General features: G+C 39.4%; 1 long non-coding RNA gene across 1 annotated transcript in view; it reads left to right on the plus strand.

Moving 5' to 3' along the window:
- LOC135410262 (uncharacterized) overlaps window positions 1-7,485 on the plus strand; it is a 55,288-nt gene extending 47,803 nt beyond the window's left edge. Inside the window, exon 2 of the long non-coding RNA XR_010428589.1 lies at window positions 7,149-7,485. This is a non-coding gene — a long non-coding RNA (uncharacterized LOC135410262). The remainder of the gene's footprint in view (window positions 1-7,148) is intronic.
- The last annotated feature ends 730 nt before the right edge of the window (window positions 7,486-8,215 follow it).

Genomic DNA, 8,215 nt, shown 5'->3' on the forward strand with positions numbered 1-8,215 from the left:
ACTGGCCTGCAGGGTAATCAGAGTGAAAAGGACAAGATAGGGTATTACAGTGTGTATCCAAAGAGAAGAACACACACGTCTGTGAGGGTGTAACACTCACAGCATGTTATCTCAGAAAAATGCATCCCACTCACGCAGTGACATTGCAGGCATTTTCAACACCTTTTATAATGTACAGAGATTCTCCACCCTTTGCCCCTCTGTGCTGCAAGGAAGGAGACATCTAAAAACGTGCCACTCTCTTGGGTAGTTGGATTATTTTTTGTTCTTGTTTCTGTTGTGTATACCTTGAAGTCAGGGTATCATTTCACAGACTTTTCCTGAAGGGCCGAAGTCAGAAGGTATGCATGGGTATTTAATTCATCATAACTGCCAAAGATATCTTAATACCTTACACAAAGTTAGAGAATCTGTATAATTTCTTAAGCACTTGAGAGAGTGAAAGAACACAGGTTATTTCATAACTTGCCATGGAAGTTCACCTGAATATTGCACGTCCAAGCCCTGGTCCCACAAAACTGAGATGACATGAAACCATATTCTTCCATTCCTTTGTATCCCTGCTAAGAAAAACAACTCATTCCTAATGGAAAGCAGTCAAGCCTGCTGCCAAATCTCCTCAAGAAATATTTCCCAGGCAAAACCAGAAAAAAAGTAATAATGAAATGCCAAAAATGCTTCAAATCAGCACTGGTAAGAAAAATGTTTCTGGGACAGGATGACCCAACTATCACCCTTATTTATAACTGTATAAATTTAGCTAAATTATGATTATTTGTACTGCTTATTTCTAGGCTCTGCAAACACTAGACTCCAAGACAGACCTCATCCCAAAGAGTTTGCAGGCTAAGAGCAAGTCATTTTTGGAAATAAACCGAAAACCCATAAGACAATTGGTCAAACTTATATGTGTAATGTTGCTATAATTAAAATTCATAATCTGGCAAAAGGCATTCCTCTCTTACAGGTAATGACATAAAGAGTTTAAATCTATTCATTAAAACACTTTGATTTTGATAATCCTCAAAAAATTATTTTCTTATTAATTTTGTTCTTTTCTGCATTTTTTATGCTTTGCAATAGCACTAAGCAAAACAATCTGGACTGCCCAGAAATATTTTGTCTTTTCTAAGGACTTGAATTGTAGTAAGATGGGAGAGAAATGGGTGGAATAAGAATTATTTTTTTTTCTGAGGTTTAAATTAAGTTTTCTGTTTTGTTCGTTTTACAAAAGCCTATTTACGTTGAGTAGAGCAAACACATTATTCAAGAGAGCCACACACAAGATAGAGCTATGAGTTACCACCCTGACAGAACATTAATCCTACATATATAAGGGATTTGTGTTTTTTCCTACATATTAGTCTGGAAAAAATACTATTACAGGATTTTTTAATTATTATTTTCATGCCCAGAGGACCAAGCTCAGTAAACCCTCTGGTAAGGGTTTTATGAAAATGTGTTTTGAGAGAGTCCCTTTCTTGTAAAGCATACAATTTAAATAGATGAGATAGAATCAGAGGGGGAGATCTGCCAATAAAGACTTATTGCCCAGAGCTTTGCAGAATTTTTTATAGTGTTTAATTATTATATTTATTGGTGTCTAATCCCAACAGTGGTTCTGTCTAAAAACAGGAACACTAATGACTAAATCTTGTATTTTAGATTTTACTGAACACTGAAAATAAATAAAATTTGTGTTTCTGTGTGTGTGTTTTTGTGTATTAATGTCCAAAATACATCAATCATGCTGAGAGTCTTTCAGCATAGCACACATGTGGGACGTGTAGGGGTTTTTCTTGGAATGCCATGTCTTACAGAATTTCTACTCATTTCTTGGCCCAGGAAGCACATCCTGCATAAGATCAATCAGAAATAATAGCTTAGAATAACAGCATATGAGGGTCATAGACACAAACACAATAACTCTGAGGCCATTAAATCTGTATCACTGTTGCCGAAATTTTCCAACATTTAAAAAAAATTTAAGGGGGCCTAACAAACAGATGTCAAACTCACAAAAGCTGTGTTTTGCTAGGAAAATACACTGGAGATTCTAAAAAATGTACCAAATTCTAGTGTCATGAAGGATGGTTATTTTTTCCTCTGATTTGAGTTTTGATTTAGGATGTGTCAGGAGCAGAGGTCTCACCTGAGTCTGCTAGATTAGTCCTAATCAGTTTATAAGTCCTGTATGTTATGAGCCCTAAAGGTTTGGTTATCCCAGCTATGTTGGGCTCTATAGTATGCATATGAAAAAATTACCCTCACTGATCAGGTTGTGGTATGTCATCTATCTCCAGCCACAAATGACTCAGTCTGGTAGTCAACCTATAAAAACTTATTAAAAAGATTATTTTAAAATCCTTTTTGCATTCAGAGCCATGTGCCTTATGGCTGATAGGCATGAACTTCAAATAAAGCACCATCTCATCTTAGTAATATTGCATGGTGTGGAATTGTCCACTGAAATTTTAGCAGTACACTTGACATGCCTATGGGGTATGATATACATAATTTCAATAAGCTAGTAGTATTGCAGAGCTTGAATTGGAAAGTGATTCACTCCTGGATACCCTTACTGTACTGCTGATAAATCAGACATGAAAGAATTTGTGATTCAAATTAAAACTTGTTTGAAGTAAAAGATACATTTTATTGTTGCTGAATTCTGCAGAATGGTAGTTCAGCTATGACAGGGCAGCTAGACTTTGTTGTGAAACATATATAATAATATTAAATAAATTGTAGGCTCATGCTGTGTATTTCTAGTTCCATAAGGGAAGAGAGGCAGGGGATAAGATACACATTTAGCAGGCATATACTGCCTACTTCAAAACAGGACACACACCAATATGCTCCCAGGATAGAAAAGGCTGAGAAATTCAAGCATGCCTAATCAAACATAAAAGGAAAACATCTAATGTCAAAGAGATCTTTTCTCTCTCCTTGTGCCTCTCAGGTAAACAGCCGGGAAGCAGATAGGATGAGCTGTCATTAGGATTGATGCACCACCAGGATTTACTGTAGGTTCTCTGCTCACACAACAAGATCACAGTCTCAACACTGGAAAAGCATCTTAATCCCCAGTTGCCTGACCGTTTACTTTTAGTTTAAATACTAGTTTCAAACAGAAGGATTGCACGGATATTGCTACCTTCACTCATCCTGCTCTACAAAACAACCCACTGTGTTAAGTATGATGTTAAAGAAAACTCCAGTCCAGTGTTGAGAAATCAGGTTGGTCAGGCACAATCTGCCCTGAGTAAATCCACCTTCCTGTTCTTCACATGGCTGGAAGTGACTTCCAAAAATATTAGTTCCTCACATATTGAGGTCAAGCTGAGCAGCCTGTGGGTCCCCGAATCTTCCTTCTTGTCCATCATCTTTCCAAGAAAGTCTTTGCTCTTAAGGATGCATGGAGATAAAAAGCTGCTAAGTAATCACATTCAAAGTTCATACCTCCAGAATTCCTGCTTGCTTTCAACTCATCTCTGAGAACACCCAAAACTAACACAATTAATTTCATGAATACTTTTTCAAAGAAACAGCGACGCTACTTCAGGTTGTACTGAAAAAAACCCTAGGTTGGACAGTGTCTAGTTGAAAACTGAAAACTCACTTCAACAATGTCCCAACCATCTCCCTTTCCAGACTCAGTTGAGCATGCAAAATGTACTTTACAGAACAGGGTTTGTTCCCTTTGACCTGGAAGTTTGGTAAGTAAAACTCTCATTTAAATAGGAATGGCATAGATTTTCCCTTCTATCTGAGGAAACTGAAACTGTATATGTCACTTCTACCAGAGATGTGTTTATCCTGTTCTTAAAAAACTACATGGACAGAATTCCCTTGAACTTTCCAAGGCATTTTTTTTGTTGCTACACAGTTGTCCATCTTGTCTTTTCACCTTTCTAATGACAATTAAAGCTTGTGACTTCCTGTCATTTCCAAAATGGAGAAGAATGCACCCACTGAGTGTGATTTTTTTCCTTACCAGCAATGTAAGAATCATTTTGACCATCTTGTTACTTTTCTGTGTACACTCACTGTACTTTGAGCACAGTACCCAGAGTCTGATACAGCCAAGTCCCCACTATGCTGAGCGAAGACGAAACACTCTTTGACTTAAAAATAATAACCTTGTTTATGCATCCTAATTTGTAGTACGCCTTTTTAACAACAGGGCATTGCTGACTCATAAAAAATTTGTTACCTATGGTAACAGATCGTTTGTGATGGTCTGGTGCTAGCCAGGAGTTCCCCATGTGAAACATGGTCCTTTCTCTCATTCTCTCTCTCTCTTTCTCTGTATTTTGTGGAATTTGGGTTTGGTTTTGTTATTTGCTCTTTTCTGGGGATGGGGGGTTGAGGGATGAGGGGTAGCAGGGTCTCACTGGTGGTTGTAGAGGATGCTGCAGTGTTTGATTTGAAAGGTTAAAGGTACAGTTCTTCAAGAGGGATTTCAGGCTGTGAAATCCAGAAGAGTTAGATGTCTCTGTACTCCACAGTGGTGAATAACTCTCCTGGGTCTCTGTAACTGTAATGTCTCTCTCACAACAGTATTTTGAAAATAAAATCTTCAAAAGATCTGGAGATTCAAAGTCTCTACTGAAGCATTTGGTGCCCTTTGTGCAGATCACGGTTTCCTGAATCGCAAAGACTGGACTCACTTATCTGCTCCTGTAGGGATAATACATTTTGGTGACATCCCCATGTGAGCCGTTTTTAGCTCTGTTCACTGAAACTCTACTGGCACAAAGAAAATTATCAAGGGTGAAGTTCTGATGAAAACCAGTATTTAGAAGAAAAATGCATACACAAAACTTTCTGGATACTCTGACATTTCCCTTTGAAAAAGTCAGATTTGACTCTCTATGAGTTCTAGTAGCACATGCTTAGTTGTAATGAACAGTAAGTGCCCTGTTTGTATTTGACCTGAAAGTAAAATAGATTTGAAATGTTAGGAAGCAAGCAACATCAAACAGCCTCAGAGTTAAATCTTACTGCAATGGCCTGAAATGAATGTGACACGGCAAGGCTTTGTCTAGAGCCAGAGGATTTTTTTGAAATTATAAAGCTGTTCTTGTGCATGGTATACACCCACTGTGAGAATCCTGCTACCTAAAAAAGCAGTCTGGAAGTGCCCTCATTAGCATTTTATAGTAGGCTTTTTTAAAATACTAACTGGAGAAGCTTTTGTCCTGACAAGGAGCACAGCTGGGTGAGGACAAGGATTATTTCAGCACAGCTGACTCTTTCTCAGTTGGGGGGAGAGAATAAAATGGACAGGAAACAGATCCTGCCTGGGGGAGGTTGGGAGGATGGACAGATACCACCCCAGGAGAGCTCCCTGTGGGTAGAGAATGGAGGAAAGAATCCACCTTCCATTATCTTAGCTTATCTCCACCTGTGGCCTCCAACATTACTATGTAACAGAGAAGCAGAAAGAATGCTGAGTACCCTGCTCTGCCCCGGTTTTGAAGGCAGTTGGGTGCTTTATACTGGTAAATCTCTGGTGGTTTTGAGTTTGGGCACTGTGACAGCAGCTCTGAGGTGCATTGGCACACACAGAGGGTTGTAGGCAGAAGGGCTGTTCAACACTCCCTGCCCCTCCCAGGTTAAGACCCCTTGAAAGCACTCTGCTGAAATAAAACAGCAGGGTTTTGTTTGTTGGGTTGGGGGTTTTGGCTTTTTTTCTAAATGAATCCAAAATCTACAGTGACATGGGAGACTGAGTCGAGTCTGAGGTACAAGTTAATTAAAAGGGTGAGGAACAAACAGTGGATACAAAGATTTTGGTGGCTGAAAGATCAAACTGAAGCAGCATTCCCTGGAAAAAGCACTTACAAAAGACCTAGAGATCATTTAGAAAATGAGAACAGTCAAGAAACATGTGTGTAACATGGGAAATAAGAAGAAAATAGAAAGAGGAACTGGGGAGCATATGGGACGGGGCAGGCACCACTAGGGCGAGTGGCAGCCACAGGAGGAGGAGAAATAGGGGAGAGAGGTGGAGGACATGATGCTGGAAACACAGCTGGAGACACACAGCTCTGTGGGACAAGACATGGGCCTGGCACTGTGCTCACACCTGCTAAAACCCTACTGAAGGTAAAAGCTTCACACAGGGTTCAAGTGATGGTGCTGTTGGCCCTTGTCAGCACATATTTTTCCCATGGGCAGCAGTAATTTGGGTGTGTTAAAGATGAGATCATGCTTGAATACAATTTATGAACCATCCTGTTCAGAAGAAGGATGCTGGCCACAACTTAATTGTCAGTGTAGAACTGAATAGTGTGAGCTTTCTTATCATTCAGTCATTGAAGGTCCAAAGAAACACTACAAATTTTAGCATTTACAGCTATTGAATAAAACCTCTTAAGTTTTTCAAGGTCTCCTATTTCTATCTGGTACCTGCAAAGGGACCCACTAGTGTCTTCAACTAATCATTAGTTATTAGCAAGAGTATAAACAGCAACATCAGATGCTTGACAGTTTCTGGGAGCAGGAAGGAGAAGGGAAAAGAGCACCAAGAGTTTCTGTACTTTCATGTACACCATTCCAGAAAAAAAACTGAATACTGAATTTTGCTGTAAATCCTGTGGTAGTCCCATGAGGTAGTCCTGTTACTTCCATATTACCAACTGATACTGTAACAAGAGCTAATATTTTTTCTGTTTCTCAAAGTATCATGAGAGCACAAAAACTGATCAGAATTGCCAGCCAACTGGCATGATGCTCATGTGAGTTCTCCAACTGTGCAGCTGCTGCCCTGGCATCCTCTGTTCTTTAGATAGCAACAGTTGCATATATTAATTATGCCAGCAGGGAGACAGCAAGTTTATGACAATGTTTAGAGGAAAGCTAAATGCACCTGGCATTTACACAGAAGAGCAGAAAAGGGAGCATGCAATGATGTTTCCTTTTTACTGGTAATTTAAATAGTTACTCTCATAACTTGGGCATTCTGGCGTATGATGAGGTGAGGGAAAACATATTTTTAAGTTAATGCATAGGTCTAATCACTTTTAAATGTGTTTAATTACCTCCCTTTCAAGGCCTTTGGCATGTGTCAGCTTGGATAAATAATGTCTGCAATATCCTGCTTGCTTGTGTGCCCTTTATTTTGTGAAAATGTTTTGCAGATTCCCAGACCTGGCTCCTGGGCTGTGACAGACCATCAGTGACTCCCCAGAGCACACGTAGCAAGAGGCTGATTAATATTGGCCGCAGGTAGAGCTCCCATTGCTGCAGAGGCCTTGACAGCTCCATGACCCTCGTCCCTCCCGCCGGCTCCCTCCAGTTCTGCTGCTTGAACAAATCATCACTTCAGCGCTGTTTACTGCAGGAACTCAGCCAGGGAAGTCACAACAAGACAATAGACATATAATCTGATAACCTTGTTAACTTGGTTGAATCAGAGCTCCTAACAAGTAGAAGAGTTTAAAAATGGAATAAAAATATTACAATATTTGTTGTCAATGGCTTTTCAGCTGTGTCTTTGAAAATGTAGCATTTCTTGTGCTCTTATTTAAGATTAAAGCTAAGCTCAAGGACACTAAACAACATTAGCAAGGTCAGAAATGACTTAAGAAAAAGCACTACAACAAATCCTAACTAGAGCAGACAGTCAGACTTCTTCATTGTGTTCAAATGCAGCAAGTAAAATGATATAAAAAGATATGAATGTGCCATTCCAACAATCTACGATGCAGTGTTCCAAATTTTTTTAGGACTAGGCTGTGACAGGGCCAGAAATTTTAAATGAAGGGCAACATGTATTAACACCACTACATTAGCAACTGAAGGGCAAATCAGTGATCCCAATCATATCGATTACTCCTCTGGGAAAACAGTCTGAACTTCCCAAATACTTCTCTTCCCACAGCAGTTACCCTGATCTGACTCGTGCCTCTCAGCAGGAAAGAAGCCAGAAGGCAGCACATCCCTCCTGGGATGTGTGTGCAGCACTGCCACTCCTCCTGGGCTATGCTTCCCGAGAGAGAGTGTGCACACATGTGTACTAGTTAGAAACCAGAAAACATACTTTTTTCATCTGTGACTGTTAATTTTTTGTCCACTACCTAGCCATAGTAATCTTTCATGTTAAAACATTCTGACTTAAAATTCATTTATAATTATAGATACAATTCAATTATAAAGAGATTTCTAAAGACATTTATAAATACTTTAACAGAAAGCTGTATGCAGT

The sequence above is a fragment of the Pseudopipra pipra genome, chromosome 2 (assembly GCF_036250125.1).
Source record: "Pseudopipra pipra isolate bDixPip1 chromosome 2, bDixPip1.hap1, whole genome shotgun sequence".
Lineage (NCBI taxonomy): Eukaryota > Metazoa > Chordata > Aves > Passeriformes > Pipridae > Pseudopipra > Pseudopipra pipra.